Source organism: Cetorhinus maximus, chromosome 7, assembly GCF_964194155.1.
Source record: "Cetorhinus maximus chromosome 7, sCetMax3.hap1.1, whole genome shotgun sequence".
Classification (NCBI taxonomy): domain Eukaryota; kingdom Metazoa; phylum Chordata; class Chondrichthyes; order Lamniformes; family Cetorhinidae; genus Cetorhinus; species Cetorhinus maximus.
In genome coordinates, this window is record NC_135885.1 from 45,400,154 (window position 1) to 45,416,502 (window position 16,349).

General features: G+C 43.7%; 1 protein-coding gene across 2 annotated transcripts in view; it reads left to right on the top strand.

Moving 5' to 3' along the window:
- The window catches only part of mipepa (mitochondrial intermediate peptidase a), a 172,719-nt gene that overhangs the window by 33,112 nt on the left and 123,258 nt on the right, over positions 1-16,349 (top strand). The window lies entirely within an intron of this gene.

Genomic DNA, 16,349 nt, shown 5'->3' on the forward strand with positions numbered 1-16,349 from the left:
GTGAAAGACAGAGTTCAGTGAGACTGGTTGGCTCAAGGTGTGACAAGGGTGGGGGGGAGATGAGGAGAGATCCATAGCATCTGGTTGAGGTGACATCTGTCGCTTGGTTTCAGAGTGCGGTGTGTCTGACCACAGGTTGCTATAGGTTTAATGGACTGTGTACTTACTGTGAACATCAACATGTAAGATAGAAGCAAAAAACTGCAGAAGCTGGAAATCCGAAACAAAAATACCTGGAAAAACTCAGCAGGTCTGACAGCATATGTGGAGAGGAATACAGTTAATGTTTTGAGTCCGTATGACTTTTCACCAGAACTAAGGAAAAATAGAAAAGATGTGAAATATAAGCTGGTTTAAGAGGGGGGGCGGGGGGGGGGGTGGGGGAACAGGTAGAGCTGGATGGAGGGCCAGTGATAGATGGAGATTGCCAAAAGATGTCATGGATAAAAGGACAAAGAAGTGTTGACGGTGGTGATATTAGCTAAGAAATGTGCTAATGGTGACATTAAGGGTAGAAAGCAGGACGAGCAAGGGACAGATAGCCCTAGTGGGGGTGAGGTGGGGGGAAGGGATCGAAATAGGCTAAAAGGTAGAGATAAAACAATAGATGGAAATACATTTGAAAATAATGGAAATAGGTGGGAAAAGAAAAATATATATAAATTATTGGAAAAAAGGGGGATCGGAAAGAGTGTGGGGATGGAGGAGAGAGTTCATGATCTAAAGTTGTTGAACTCAATATTCAGTCCGGAAGGCTGTAAAGTGCCGAGTCGGAAGATGAGGTGCTGTTCCTCCAGTTTGCATTGAGCTTCACTGGAACATTGCAGCAAGCCAAGGATGGACATGTGGGCATGAGAGCAGGGTAGTGTGTTGAAATGGCAAGCGACAGGGAGATCTGGGTCATGCTTGCGGACAGATCGAAGGTGTTCCGCAAAGTGGTCACCCAGTCTGCGTTTGGTCTCTCCAATGTAGAGGAAACCGCATTGGGAGCAGTGAATGCAGTAGACTAAATTGAGGGAAGTGCAAGTGAAATGCTGCTTCACTTGAAAGGAGTGTTTGGACCCTTGGACGGTGAGGAGGGGGGAAGTAAAGGGGCAGGTGTTGCACTTTCTGCGGTTGTATGGGAAGGTGCCGTGGGAGGGGGCTGAGGTGTAGGGGGTGATGGAGGAGTGGACCAGGGTGTCCCGGAGGGAACGATCCCTGCGGAATGCCGCCATGTAAGATAGCTTTTGTAACTTGTGTTATCCTTGCTAATCTGTATATATCTGTAAAGATATAGTTGTGGGTGAAAGAGTATTGTAATATAGTTCATCTTGTTGAATAAATGTATTTTTTTGTTAAAAGTTCATCAGCTGACTTCAGTGACTTTGTTCAGTAGCCAATCTCCACACATCTAAACAAACAAATAAAAGTTAGGATCGGTCAAGCTGGATTATACTCTCGGGTCAGGCTTGCCCAGCAGTAACCTCAGCTGGGGATTGTAACACCAACTTTAGGTTAAATGCCATATATACTCATGTAAAAGTAGAGTAGAGTTTTTTTTAGACCAAATATTTAGGCAAACAGTAGGGGTTTACTTATGCGAGATCAACTATTCCTGAAGTATATACATTAGTGGGAATATAAATTACAATGAGCTGTAAGTGTACATACACCAAAAAACCACAAAGGGGCAGTGTATACTGCAACCAAGTTCATAAATGTGAAAAAGAAAAAACACTTAAATGAAGAGACACAAAGTCTTCATTTGTTTTCCATGCAAATATTCCCCCGGTTTGAGTTACCATTAAATTTGCATTATTAAAGTTTTTTTTCTGGATAGATATTGTGATATAAATTTGCAAATCTGTCTATTGGCCAAAAAAACTGAAGAATTCTATTCAATATAATTTGCAGAACTTTACTACCACTATTTGTTTAGATTTTTAAAAAGTATTTTCCATTCTTGATTTAGGAATATCACAATATGAAGAAATGTATTTTTATACTAAGATTTTTTTTACCCCTTGTCAGCATTTAAGACCTTTCTCAAGTGAACTCTTGAGCCCCTGGTGTGAGGGTAAGGGATATGCAAATATTTTGGGAAAGGGAAGAAGAATTGCTAGAAGCTGAGATTCATTCTGGAAGCAATTAAATTGAGTTCCCACAAATAGATTTTTAGCAATTAGGAGACAAATTTAAAAACCTGGTATGCTGGGATTACTTCTGGGATAGGGCCTCGCCTGAATAATACTGGGACTATTGTCCTCACTGGGAGAGTAAGTACTGTATGAAGTGATTTATACTAACGTGACACTACAGCACAGAAGGTGACCATTCGGTCCATGAAGTCTATGCCAGTTCTATGTAGAGTAATCTAGTCAGTTCCATTCACCTGCTCTAACCCTGTAGTCTGACAAATTTATTTGCCTCAAGTGCTTATCCAATTACTTTGAAATCAATGATCATCTCCACTTCCACCACCCTTGTAGGTAGCGAGTTCCAGGTCTTTGCCTGTTGCTGTGTTTTTTTAAAAAAAAAAGTTCTTCCTCTTATTCTAACGTATCTCTTGCCCAAAAACTTAAAAACCTGTCTACCTCAGTCTTTGTCCCATCAGCTAATGGGAATAGTTTTTCTTTGTCTACCTTATCTAAACCTGTAATAATCTTGTACACTGCTATCAAATCTCCCCTCAACTTCCTTTGCTCCCAGGAGAACAATCATAGTTTCTCCAAACTAACCTTGTAGCTAAATGCTAAATCCCTCAACCCTGGAACCATGTTGGTAAATTGTCACACCTTCTTAATGACCTTCACATCCTTCCTAAAGTGTGCTGATCAGAACTAGATGTGATTCTCTAGTTGTGGCCTAACCAAAGCAATACGAAGGTTCAGCATCACCTCTATTTATGAAGCCCAAGATCCCATATGCTTTGCTAACTACTCTGTCAATATGTCCTGCTACCTTCAAGGATCCATGCACATGCAACCTCAGGTCCCTCTGTCCCTGTAAAACTGTGCCATTAAGTATATATTGCCTCTCCCTCTCCCTTCTATCAAAATGCATCAGTTCACACTTCTCTATGAAATTCCCATCTGTCACTCTGCCCATTTTGCTAGCCTATGTATGTTCTGTTGCAATTGATAGGTATCACCCTCACTGTTTGTCACAGTCCTGAGTTTGGTATCATTGACAAATTTTGATATTTTACTCTCTATTCCAATATCCAGCTCATTTATATATCAAACTAAGCAATGGTCCTAGCACTGATCCTTGGCAGAACATAACTGTCTATCATCCTCCAGTCTGAAAAACAGCCATTTACCACAACTCACTGTTAAGCCAATTTTTATCCAAGCTAACACTGACCCTCCTATTCCATGAGCCTCAATTTTTATTAACCAGATTTTGTGTGCTAGTTTCTTTAAAATCCATGTAGATCGTATCGCTGCATTCCCTTCTTCAACCATCTTTGTTACTTCATAAAAAAATTCAATTAGATTTGTCGTACACAATCTGCCTTTTACAAATCAGTTCTTGAATTAACTCAAACCTCTCTAATTCTGTTATTTTTCCCGTAGTTATTATTTCTAAAACCTTATCTCTCCCCCCCACCCCCACTCACAGATATTAAGGTGACTGACCTGTAGTCATTCGGAATGTCCTTATACCTTTTCTTGAACAAATGTTACGTTTGCCACTTTCCAATCCTCTGCAATCTCTCCCGTATGTCAGGAGGATTGGAAGATTAAGGCAAGCCCTCCTGCTATCACCACCTCCACTTCTCTTAGCAATCTGGGATGCAAGCAATCGGGACCAGGTGACTCAACCACCCCAAGCATAGCCAGCCTCTCCAGTACATCTTGCCCATCAATTTTCACCCCATCCATTACCAATACCATCTCTGCTTCTATCTCCTTTCTCATCCTGGCTTTGTTTCCCCTGCCTTTCCCTCTTATTGGAATGTATGTATGTACCTGAAACATCTCTTCTTTCAAAATCGCCCATTGTTCCATTACAGTTTTTCTTGTCAAACTTTGATTATTTTTTACCCTGGCTAGACCATCTCTCAAGTGATTGAAGTTAGTCCTCTTGCAACTTAGATGTCTTACTTGAGATTGGCCCTTGCTCTTCTCGTTACTAATCTAAACCTTATGATACAATGACTGTTCTTACCCAAATGTTCTCCACAGACACTTCATATACTTTGCCCACTTGATTCTCCAGCACCAGGTCCAGCAATGCTTCATTCCTAATTGGACCGAGAACAAATTGGTCAAGGAAGTTCTCCTGAACACATTTCAGAAATTCTTCTCCCTCCTTTCCCTTTACTCTAACATAATTTACCCAAATATCAATTGGGACAGTCTCCCAATATCACCTCTCTATAGTTCTTGCTCATTTCTGATTTCCCTACAGATCTTTTCTCTCTCTCACTCTCTCTCTCGTGCTATTTGAAAGCCTATGGAATACACCTCCTAACATGATCATACCTTTAAGAACATAACATAAGAAATAGGAGTAGGTTATTTGGCCCCTGAAGCCTGCTTTTCCAGACAGCAAGATCATGGCTGATCTAATATGGCCTTAACTTTACCTTCCTGTCTGTTCCCCCATAATCCATGACTTCCATGTCATTCAAAAATCTGTCTAACTCTGATCCAGCCTCCACTGCTCACTGGGGGAGAGAATTCTAAAGACTAGCTACCCTCTGAGAAGAAATTCTTCCTCATCTCTGTCTTAAATGAGAGACCTTTTATTTTCAAATTGTGCCCCATAGATCTAGATTCCTTCATGAAGGGAAACACCCTCTTAGCATCTACCCTGTCAAGCCCCCTCAGAATCTTATGTTTCAATAGGATCACCTCTCATTCTTTAATCTCCAGTGGATACAGGCCCATACTGTCGACCTTTCCTCATAACTCAGCCCCTTCATCCTAGGAATTAGCCTGGTGAATCTACTCTGCACTGAATCCTTGAGTAAGGTGACCAAAACTGCACACAGTGTGTTAGGTGTGGTGTTGCTAATGCCCATTACAGTTGTAGCAAGAACTCCCTACTTTTGTACCCCATCCCATTTGCAATAAAGGCTAGCATTCCGTTTGCCGCCTTAAATTCTTGCTGACAGCATGCTGACTTTTTGTGATTCATGTACAAGGGCACCCAGGTTCCTCTGTATTGCAACATTCTGCGGTTTCTCTCCATTTGAATAAAACTTTGCTTTTCTATTATTCCTGCCAGAATGGCAACCTCACATTTTCCTATACTACACTTCATCTGCCAAATTTTTGCCCATTCGCTTAGTCTATCTATGTCACTTGCCAATTCTTTGTATCCTTTTCGCAACTTGCTTTCCTACCTATCTTTGTATAATTGGCAAGTTTGACTACGGTCGGTCCCTTCATCCAAGTCATTAATATAGATTATAAATAGTTGAAGCCCCAGCACTGACCCCTGCGGCACTCCACTAGTTACAGTTTGCCAACCTGAAAATGACCCATTTACCCTTACTCTGTTTCCTGTTAGTTAACCAAACCCCTCTCCGTGCGAATATATCACCCTTAACACCATATGCTATTATCTTGTGCAGTAACCTTTTATATGGCACCTTTTGTCAAATTTTGTTAAGTTTGTCAAACACTATTTCCCTTTCACGAAAGCATGTTGTCTCTGCCTGATTTATTATGATTTTCAAAATGTCCTTCTGTTATCTCTTTCATAATGGATTCTTAACAATTTCCTGATGACCGATGTTAGGCTAACTGACCTGCAGTTTCCTGCTTTCTGTCTTCTTCCTTTGCAGAATTTAGGAAATTTTGGAAAATTTAACCAATGCATCCACTATCTCTGCAGCCACTTCTTTTAAGATCCTAGGATGCAGACCATCAGTTTTTCCCAACTCTAGCCAAATGAATTTGTCCTTGCCCCCTCAAGGACATTCTTTCTTTCCAACGCCACAATTTCTTCCCTAATCAGTACTGCCTCCCAAATTACCTTTTTTTTCCTTCCTTATCTTTTCTGAACTCTTTGTGTTTGTGGATATATTAAGCACCCAGTCCTCACCATTTTTAAGCCACATTTTTGTTAATACCACTAGATGGCTTTTTGCCCTTGTAGCTCTTAAGCAGCATGAGGCATGGTGCAGGAGGGAGGGTTTCAGATTCCCGGGGAATTGGGACCTGTTCCTCTTAAAGGAAAGCAAAAAGGACAGATATAGTAGGAAAGATAAGGGAAAAGTTTTAAAGAAAGATCAGAAGATGATGAAAAAGAGTAAGATTGCCAAAGTTACTGGATCAAAATACTGAAACATCTTTCCTAACAGCACTGTGGATATACCTGCATCAAATGGACTGCAATGGTTCAAGCAGGTGGCTTCTCGAGGGCAATTGTCCACATCCCATAAAGAATAAATAAAAAAAAGAGGGGCAGGTTTGAGTTACATAGACATAGGTGCACAAAGCATTGTAAATAACTTTGAACATCTTTCACTTTTATATTTTAAACTGAATCTAAGTTAGCTGCAAATGAAGTAATGTATTTAATGAGCCAAAGAATATCAGTGTTGTAGAAACAAGACTAATCAGCAATCTCAGCAAAACAGCTAGCTGTTGATCTTGTTAGCTAATGATCTGGAGCAGAAAGCATGGCAGGATTTTTACATCTTTGTCTAGCATGTTGTCCCTAATTATAGTGTCCATACTGCATAAGCGCTCATCGTTCAGAACAAACCAGATATCAAACTCCAGGTTCTTCCACGTTATATACATTGAGCGGTTCATTTACCCATTATATAATTGATGAAAGCTATAGATATTTTTTTGTATCTTCATGTACTTGCGATATCTTAAATTTAATGTAAATGCAAAATGTACATAACTGGGCCAAAGCTGCAGATAGGATAAGAAGGAAATGTATTATGGTTGCACTTGTAAAGCATGTCACTCATAAGTGGTAAAAGGTGTTTTGGTGGCATGAGAAAAGCAGAAGCCAGATGGAGGAATTCAAACAGAGTGCTCCTTGAAAGATTGGTACTGAGCTGAGAAATGACTCATTCAAGAACTTGGGAAAGAAAAGAAAGTTGATTATTGGGTGATTTTTTGGAGAGAGAGGATTTTTTTAGGAAAAGGGTAATGGCTGTCATTTTGAAGGAAAGAGAGCTGGTGCCTGAGAAAAGAGAACTTTTGACAATTAATATGGGAAAGAGGAGTTGAATGTGGACATTCATGGAAAAGAAGATGTAACTTCTGGAAAAGATAAGCTTGGAGATTGCTGAGGGAGGTGGGTAGCAGGGTTCCTGGGCTAAAGTGAATGGGAGCATGGATGATTGGGGACAGGAGGAAAGGAAGGAAGCAGTGGAGTTAGCTACACACTAGATTGTGATCTTGGAAATGAAGGAATTGGTAAGCTATCCTGTTTGGTGTGCAAGGTAAGGATGGAGAAGATGGGGCAGTGCAGTTTAAGGATGCCATTAGGAATGGAAATAAGGGGCCTGGGGTGGTCCTTGCGCTCCAAAGTGATCCTGAAGCAATAGGTGTTTTGGCTGAGAAGTTTAAATATGTACTAGTAGAAATTGAGTCAGAAATCTCTTTGAAATGCACAGTTTTTATGTTGTACTGACAATCGTGCATTTCTTTTATTGTTCATTTCTTCCTGTTCCATTTTCTTTTATCTGTAAATAAATCTTGAACCATAATTTTTCCAGTATAAGTTGGGCTTTCATTGTGATATTTTCCAATCATCCAAGATGACAAGAGAACAAGGTGGCATACTATGCATCCACTCTAATTAGGGTTATTTGTTAGACATGCATGTATTATTTCAGATACAACAGGGAAAAAGCTACATGTTTAGTTTGTATCAGACCTGGCTTACTTATTGAAGCCATCGCCCACCTCCTTTTATAGAAGTAAAGGATTTTGGGCGAGGCAGGGATTGAGAAGTGCTTAACAAAAACAGAATTACCTGGAAAAACTCAGCAGGTCTGGCAGCATCGGCGGAGAAGAAAAGAGTTGACGTTTCGAGTCCTTATGACCCTGGTTTAAGGGTTGGGCGGGGAGGGAGTGGGGTGGGGGAGGGGGGGTGTGGTTGTAGGGACAAGCAAGCAGTGATAGGAGCAGATAATCAAAAGATGTCACAGATAAAGGAACAAAGAGGTGTTGAAGGTAGTGATATTATCTAAGAGAATGTGCTAATTAAGAATGGATGGCAGGACACTCAAGGTACAGCTCTAGTGGGAGTGGGGTGGAAAGACTGACAGGGCATTACAGGTATAGATTTAAAAATAATGGAAATATGTGGGAAAAGAAAAATCTATATAAATTATTGGAAAAAACAAAAGGGAGGGGGAAGAAACGGAAAGGGGGTGGGGATGGAGGAGGGAGTTTAAGATCTAAAGTTGTTGAATTCAATATTCAGTCCGGAAGGCCTTAAAGTGCCTAGTCGGAAGATGAGGTGCTGTTCCTCCAGTTTGCGTTGGGCTTCACTGGAACAATGCAGCAAGCCAAGGACAGACATGTGGGCAAGAGAGCAGGGTGGAGTGTTAAAATGGCAAGCGACAGGGAGGTTTGAGTCTTTCTTGTGGACAGACCGCAGGTGTTCTGCAAAGCGGTCGCCCAGTTTACGTTTGGTCTCTCCAATGTAGAGGAGACCGCATTGGAAGCAACGAATGCAGTAGACTAAGTTAGGGGAAATGCAAGTGAAATGCTGCTTCACTTGAAAGGAGTGTTTGGGCCTTTGGACGGTGAGGAGAGAGGAAGTGAAGGGGCAGGTGTTGCATCTTCTGCGTGGGCATGGGGAGGTGCCATAGGTGGGGGTTGAGGAGTAGGGGGTGATGGAGGAGTGGACCAGGGTGTCCCGGAGGGAACGATCCCTACGGAATGCCGCCAGGGGGAGTGAAGGGAAGATGTGTTTGGTGGTGGCATCATGCTGGAGTTGGCGGAAATGGCGGAGGATGATCCTTTGAATGCGGAGGCCGGTGGGGTGATAAGTGAGGACAAGGGGGACCCTATCATGTTTCTGTGAGGGAGGAGAAGGCGTGAGGGCGGATGCGCGGGAGATGGGCCGGACAGGTTGAGGGCCCTGTCAACAACCGTGGGTGGAAAACCTCGGTTAAGGAAGATGGAGGACATGTCAGAGGAACTGTTTTTGAAGGTAGCATCATCAGAACAGATGCGACGGAGGCGAAGGAACTGAGAGAATGGGATGGAGTCCTTACAGGAAGCGGGGTGTGAGGAGCTGTGGTCGAGGTAGCTGTGGGAGTCGGTAGGCTTGTAATGGATATTGGTGGACAGTCTATACCAGAAATTGAGACAGAGAGGTCAAGGAAGGGAAGGGAAGTGTCAGAGATGGACCATGTGAAAATGATGGAGGGGTGGAGATTGGAAGCAAAATTTTTCCAGGTCCCGACAAGAGCATGAAGCAGCACCGGAGTAATCATCGATGTACTGGAGAAAGAGTTGTGGGAGGGGGCTGGAGTAGGACTGGAACAAGGAATGTTCCACATACCCCATAAAGAGACAGGCATAGCTGGGGCCCATGCGGGTACCCATAGCCACACCTTTTATTTGGAGGAAGTGAGAGGAGTTAAAGGAGAAATTGTTCAGTGTGAGAACAAGTTCAGCCAGATGGAGGGGAGTAGTGGTGGATGGGGATTGTTCGGGCCTCTGTTCAAGGAAGAAGCTAAGGGCCCTCAGACCATTCCGGTGGGGGATGGAGGTGTAGAGGGATTGGACATCCATGGTGAAGAGGAAGCGGTTGGGGCCAGGGAACTGGAAATTGTTGATGTGACTTAAGGTGTCAGAGGAATCACGGATGTAGGTGGGAAGGTACTGGACAAGGGGAGAGAGAAGGGAGTCAAGATAACGAGAAATGAGTTCCGTGGGGCAGGGACAGGCTTACACGATCGGTCTGCCGGGACAGTTCTGTTTGTGGATTTTGGGTAGAAGGTAGAAGCGGGCTGTCCGAGGTTGGGCGACTATCAGGTTGGAAGCTGTGGGAGGAAGATCTCCAGAGGAGATGAGGTCAGTGACAGTCCTGGAAACAATGGCTTGATGTTCAGTGGTGGGGTCATGGTCCAGGGAGAGGTAGGAGGAAGTGCCTGCGAGTTGACGCTCAGCCTCCGCGAGGTTGAGGTCAGTGTGCCAGACAACAACAGCACAACTTCTCTCCCCCTACCTTAAACCAGCTTATATTTCACCTCTCTCCTATTTTTACTTAGTTCTGTTGAAGTGTCATGAGGACTCAAAACGTCAACTCTTTTCTTCTCCGCCGATGCTGCCAGACCTGCTGAGTTTTTCCAGGTAATTCTGTTTTTGTTTTGGATTTCCAGCATCCACAGTAGTTTTTTGTTTTTATTATTGAGAGGTGCTTGGTTAGTTGTTGCATTTCACCCAGCAGATATTAAACACTGCATCTAAGATTTCCCAGTTATAAAGAGGTTAGATATTAAAGCTAGTGAATGAGGTGTGGCTCAAGCTTATTCGCCTTTGCCCTAGATGGTGTTGAGCAACTAATGTTGTTGGAGTTGCAATCCTCCAGGCAAATGAAGAATATTCCATCACACTCCTGACGTGTGTCTGATAGATGCTTTAGAGGCTTTGGGAAGTCAGTAGGTAATCCATTTGCCACCAAATACCAATTAAAAAATTGCCTCAGCGTCTGTTTGGTGGGTACATTCAGGCTTCTCGTCATTGGTACCTCCAGCATATGGAGAGGGATTCGCCAATCATGATGCCGTTAAATGTCAAGGAGTCTGGGGAGAGGGGGAAGGGAATGAGTTCGGATTGGGGGGGGTGCGGGGTTGGGGGAAGGAGTCAAGGGTGGGGTGGAGGTGTGGGTGGCAGTGGTGGAGGAGGAAGGGAAGGAGCGAACCGAGGGTGGGCATGGTAGGAGGGAATGGTAAAAATGATAGGGGGCAGAATGAGGTGTGAGGGTGAGATGGTATAGGTAGAAGGGACGGTGAGGGTGGTTGGTGGGGACCCGGAGGCAGACACGGACCCTGGGGGTGGGAAGGAGGTGGTCGGGGAGGTTAATACGGATGGGGGTGGGATTTTCGGGAAGGTAAGGAATGTGCACATTCACCTGGACATCTCCGAAAGGGGTTGTGGCTGGTAGGTGACGGTGGGGAGGTGGAAGGTGATGCCAAGGGGTCGACAGTGATGGGGGGAAAGGAAATGGGTGACTGGGTGAGGGGAAAGGATGGGAGCACTCAAGAAAAACTGTACCACTACCATGCTTGTTAAAACAAAAGTGACATGAGGCTCGTGGTGGATGAGAACAGGTGCTGTACGAGAGTGTGATCAGTGGGTGGGTGGAGATGCAGGTCAGCTCAGATGGACAACTGAAAGTGAACCCCCAGCAGGCAGCATTGAATATGTTCAGGACATTGTGATGAGTGTGATGGGGGAAGGATCCAAGTGCGTGGGAGAGTGCTTGCACAAGGCTCCAAAAGGCTCTGCCACACACAACTACTCCCTCCAGAATCATTGAACTAGCTGAACTGCTAGTGGGGTGGAGGCAGATGTAGGGGGTTGACTTGCAAAGCCTGTAAATGAAGCTGAAACACACCGCTACGCACTATTCAGTGAAAGTGAATATATTTTCAGATTGTAAAGTGACAAAATGTGTTCACCCATGCAGCCAGCTGTGATTAGAATTTTTTAACTTTTCTACGCCTTAGGCTTATAGGTGCTGCCCTGACATCTGCAGCACGAGTGGAGACAGCCTGTGCAATGGTTGTCCCTGTTGCCTCTGATGACTTCGACATGGGTCCTCTGGAGATCTGAGGCCTTGGGGGCCCTGGCTTGCTTTGGCTGTCCTCCTGAGGGCCATCTGCTCCCTTTGTGGTGACAGAGGATGAGATTGGGGGGCTCAAAGGCAAAGGGGACTTGGAGGGAGTGGACAGCCTCAGATTCCAGAGTGGATGACCCAGGGGTGTCCAGCAGCTGCTCCTCCTCCCTTCGGATGACCAAGGGCCCTGGCCTGACTCCTTGAGGGGAAGGAGCACCTGGAGGGATGTTGAGGTGCCTCGTTTCCCTCTTGCATTGCCACTGCAGGAACTCGTCCATGGTTACTGTGATGGAGTGTAGGTCTGCGCGCACCTGAGTTCTGCTGGACCAGGAGCTCCATGGTGTCTATCCTTCCCATGGAGACCTCCATACATGCAAATGTGGGCACCACTTCATCAGAGAGGAGGCGGACACACTCCTCCGATTCACGTGTCACTCTGAGGTCTTCTAACAGCTTTGCGTGATGTTCCCCTGCCTTCTGCTGCCTCTCCACAATGAGTTGGAAGACCGAATCCAGAGGCTCGTCATCTGATTTAGATATCACAGATACCTCTTCCCCAGCAGTCCTCCGAGTGCTGGGAAGCTTGTCCATGCAGTGACTACCAGATTGTGAACCCAAGCCTGGTCTAGATCTAGGTCCCACTGAGGTGTGTCTCTGCACTGGTGGAGGGTGTAGGTAAGTGCTGTGACCAGTTTCCCAGGCTGCTTATTTCCAGCTCTTCAATGGAGGAGGAGTCCACTTGGCTGGAGATGAGGACCTGGATGGAGCTGAGGGACTGGTTGGCTGAGGGACTGGTTGGCTGTGGCAGAGCTCCCTGTGAACCAAAGTAGAGAGAATTAGTGCATGGCAGCAGAGTCAAAAGCAGGAGAGAGAGCACTCACATTTGCATTGAGAGGGATGATGTACAGTATCCTCATGGGAATGTTCACCGACGACCTCACCGTTGCTGCAGCTGCGGTGTACATCCTCACCAGTCAGTGCGATGGCATGCTCCTCTGAGTGAGGGATCTAATATGGGCCACTCCACCCCCAGTCTGGGACCTCTCCCTGCTGCTCCCGTATGAAAACAGATGGAGAGAATGTGAGCAGGACACATGGCACTGCATAGAATGTTTGTGTGGTGAGCGGAGCCATGGACGTGTTGAGGACGTGAGCTTGAGAGGGTATGAACCTGATAGAGATGAGGGTGTGTGAGAGAGTTAGTGGTGTTGTCCCTTGAGGTGTGAGATCCCTGTGGATGTGTGACGGGCTTGAGTGAGAGTTGAGAGTGATGAGAGCGACTTGCCCTGGTGGAACGGATGAGACCATTCATCTTCTTGTGACGCTGGGTGGCTGTCCTCTTTTGCAGGGCAATGGTGCTGACTGCTTCTGTCACCGCCTCCCAGGCTGGATTGGTGACCTTGCTTGCTGGTCTTTGTCCAGAGTGGGGTTCGAGGACATCATGGCAGGCCTCCATGGTATCTAAAAGGCACATGAGGGACGCATCATCAAACGGGGGTGCGGGGCTGCCGTCTTCTTGCCTTTCAGGCCATGTCTTCTTTGCAGCTACCCTGGGCTGGAAGCACTGAGGTGTGCGCGCGGCTGCACTTTAAATATGGCGCCTGGGGAAGCGGTGAGGTGATGGCATGGCCCGCCAGCCATTGACTGCATGATTAGTGAGGCGGAATTGGGAGGATACGATGTGAAAAACTTTCTTTTTCCTGCCTGTTACTGCACTTAGTGCAAATCTGGGACGATTCCGCACATAGCCTGTGGGCCATTCCTCCAACTTTAACACCAGTTTTATATATTACTGAGGAGGGTTTTGCAGGGTTGATTGGGCTGGGTGTTTTATTTTTGTGTGATCTGATTCAATGGCTAGGTCCGCAGTGTTGTTATGGAACCAGGAGAAGCACATTGAGGGAAATTTCAAAAATGCAAACCTGATCGTTACCCTCCAACGGTCCCTTTTAAGAACCATTCGTTGCCGTTGTAGACCAAGAACAATGAAGGAGAGATTGCACAGCACGTGCTCTTCTCCAATTTTTGATAAATTTGGCATTGAGGTCCTGAAACAGAAGTTGCCTCCCCACAGTTAGTGTATTCAAAGGGCCTAATTCCTGCATTAAGTTGATGCCTTGGGCATTTGGCTGTCAATTTGATAGTACATTTCTGACGGGGTATTGGAAGATAGTGCCTGAAAATTGGTCCCCAGACTGCTATTTTTTTGCCCATAAATTGGGTGCAATAGAGACCAGTTTCTCCTTCGTAATCTTATCTGTAGTATGTAGAGCGTTTAACACCATTAAATTTACTTGTCCTCGTGTGCAGACTTGTTTTAAGCGTATTTATGTGCTACGTATTTTGTGATGGTTTCAAACCCTCGAGGGACAATGTAGTCATCTGTTATTCAGAGAATGGAGAGACAAATGATAAAGATCGAGCTCATTCATCACTTCACAAATTTAAATTGGCTTCTAAATGTTTTGAAATATTTAACATTAAAGAAATTATAGATTGAAGATCAAATCAAATTGTTTTTAAATTATCACTTCATCTTGTTAATGTTGAAGCAGTTAGTTGTTTTATTAAAACATGTTTTAAATACTATTCTGAAATTTCATAGTTTACTAAGAAAAGAGATTATGTATAATTTCGTAATGTTTAGTTTAAAAAGTGGAGTAAAATGCATACTGTATTATCAACTGAATTGACCATCTTAAAGTCATTTGAAAGGCCGCAGTTTTTGTGATTAAACAATTCTCTAGTTAAAATTATATGAAAACTGCAATTTTCCAAAGAAAAAATAATTTGCTACCTTAAAATAAACTTCTCCACCTTATGAAAAGGAGATTCTGTTTAGTACTTAGCTTATGTAAACATAGCTGTCAACATTGGACAAATTGTGGGTGTGGATTGTATACCTGACACATTGACACACAGCAAAAATTTAAACCTGATTAAAAGTAGGCAGTTCTGAAAGTGACATGAACATAGCCATCTGATTTCTTATCCATTTTGTTATCTTTTTGCTGAAAGAAGAGACATGCTGTAGAAGCTTTTCATCTTGCATTCATCAGGACAGGTATGAGAATACCAAATTTCAAAGGGAACAACAATTTATACCGCAATTTAAAAAAGTGCAGATTGGTTAGCAAGTGGACTCTGGTTGAGGCACTATCACTCATTTGTGCAAAGATTTGACCAACAGGTGAAACTAGCCATTTCACACTGTTACTATGCAGTAACAACACAAGTAGTATTCTCCACTAACAGGATGCTGCTGTCAAGGCAAAAGGCGTTCTGCCTACCACACAAATGAGTAATGTGATATATAAATTTGTGCTGGTGTGATGTTGGTATGTCGACTATACATCCCAAAGTCTGGTGAATCATATCAAACAACATGTCCCTTTGACTGTTCGCAACAGGCAGAGTACTGACTACTCAATCAGCTGTGCTTGCAAAACTCAGAAAATAATGTCCAACATTAGATGTGATTTTGTGATTGACCAACACTTACTGAATAATCCTGAGTGTGCTCAGAATTACACTAACAACTAATTTAAGATTATCAGTTCAGCTTGCAATATGGCTCACTTACACTTGCTAGAAGCTACATATATTCATACACAGAACCCTGTCCTCTGTAAGATTATGTCCAGCCATTGTGCCTTTTTCAAATAAACAATAGCTTGGGGGATAACTGTTCCCTGGTGCATTCTCCATGGCAGTACCTCAACAAATCAGAGTCCACTTATCAACCAATCAGCGCCCTTTTCTCATGCAATTTAATTGTTGTTCCCTTTGAAACATGATGTTCTTGCATCTGTCCTGATGAATGCAAGACAAAAAGCTTTAACAGTGTGTGTCTCTTTTTTCAGCAACATTCAAGTTCTGCACTACCAGGCAACTATTTATCTTTCATTTTTTTTGTAATCTTGCAAAATTTTGCCTTTTTTTTGGTAATCCTTCACTTTCTTTTCAAAGCTACCCTGATGTGGCAGTTGTAAAGAGAATAAGAGATTGCTTTGGTGCTGGCCACCCAGCATTAAGAGCATTAGTGAAAGCTGTACAATTTGGCTTTCTGGTTTAATACAAGATTTTTATTATGCCTGTGGTGCCCAAACCTTCCAACTGTTTCTTTGCTTTCTTTACTTTCTTTATATCCCAGCAAATGCAGAGAGATGCTGGGCATGACTGTCACTATGCAAAGTGTTGGTAGGCCCACCTGCTAGAGGCCATTTCCATTTCAATAAATATACAGTCTGCGGTTTTAGAATTGGGGAAATATCATGTGGCAAGAACTAATCCAAGCCTAAAACTGAAAGTTTAAAAGAAACTTGGTTTGTTACCAATTTATTGGAACATAAAATAAAATACTTACTAATTCTCATTAACTCGTGTCAATAAAATGTAAGAGATGAATGTGTTTTCAAGAATATGCCGAAAAGACATCATGGAATAATAGAATGATATGGTACAGAAGGAGACTATTTGACCCATCATGCCTGTGCCGATTCTTTGAAGGAGCCATTCACTTAGTCCCACTCCCTTGCCCTTTCCTCATAGCACTGAATTTTTCCACTCCCAAATGTTTACCT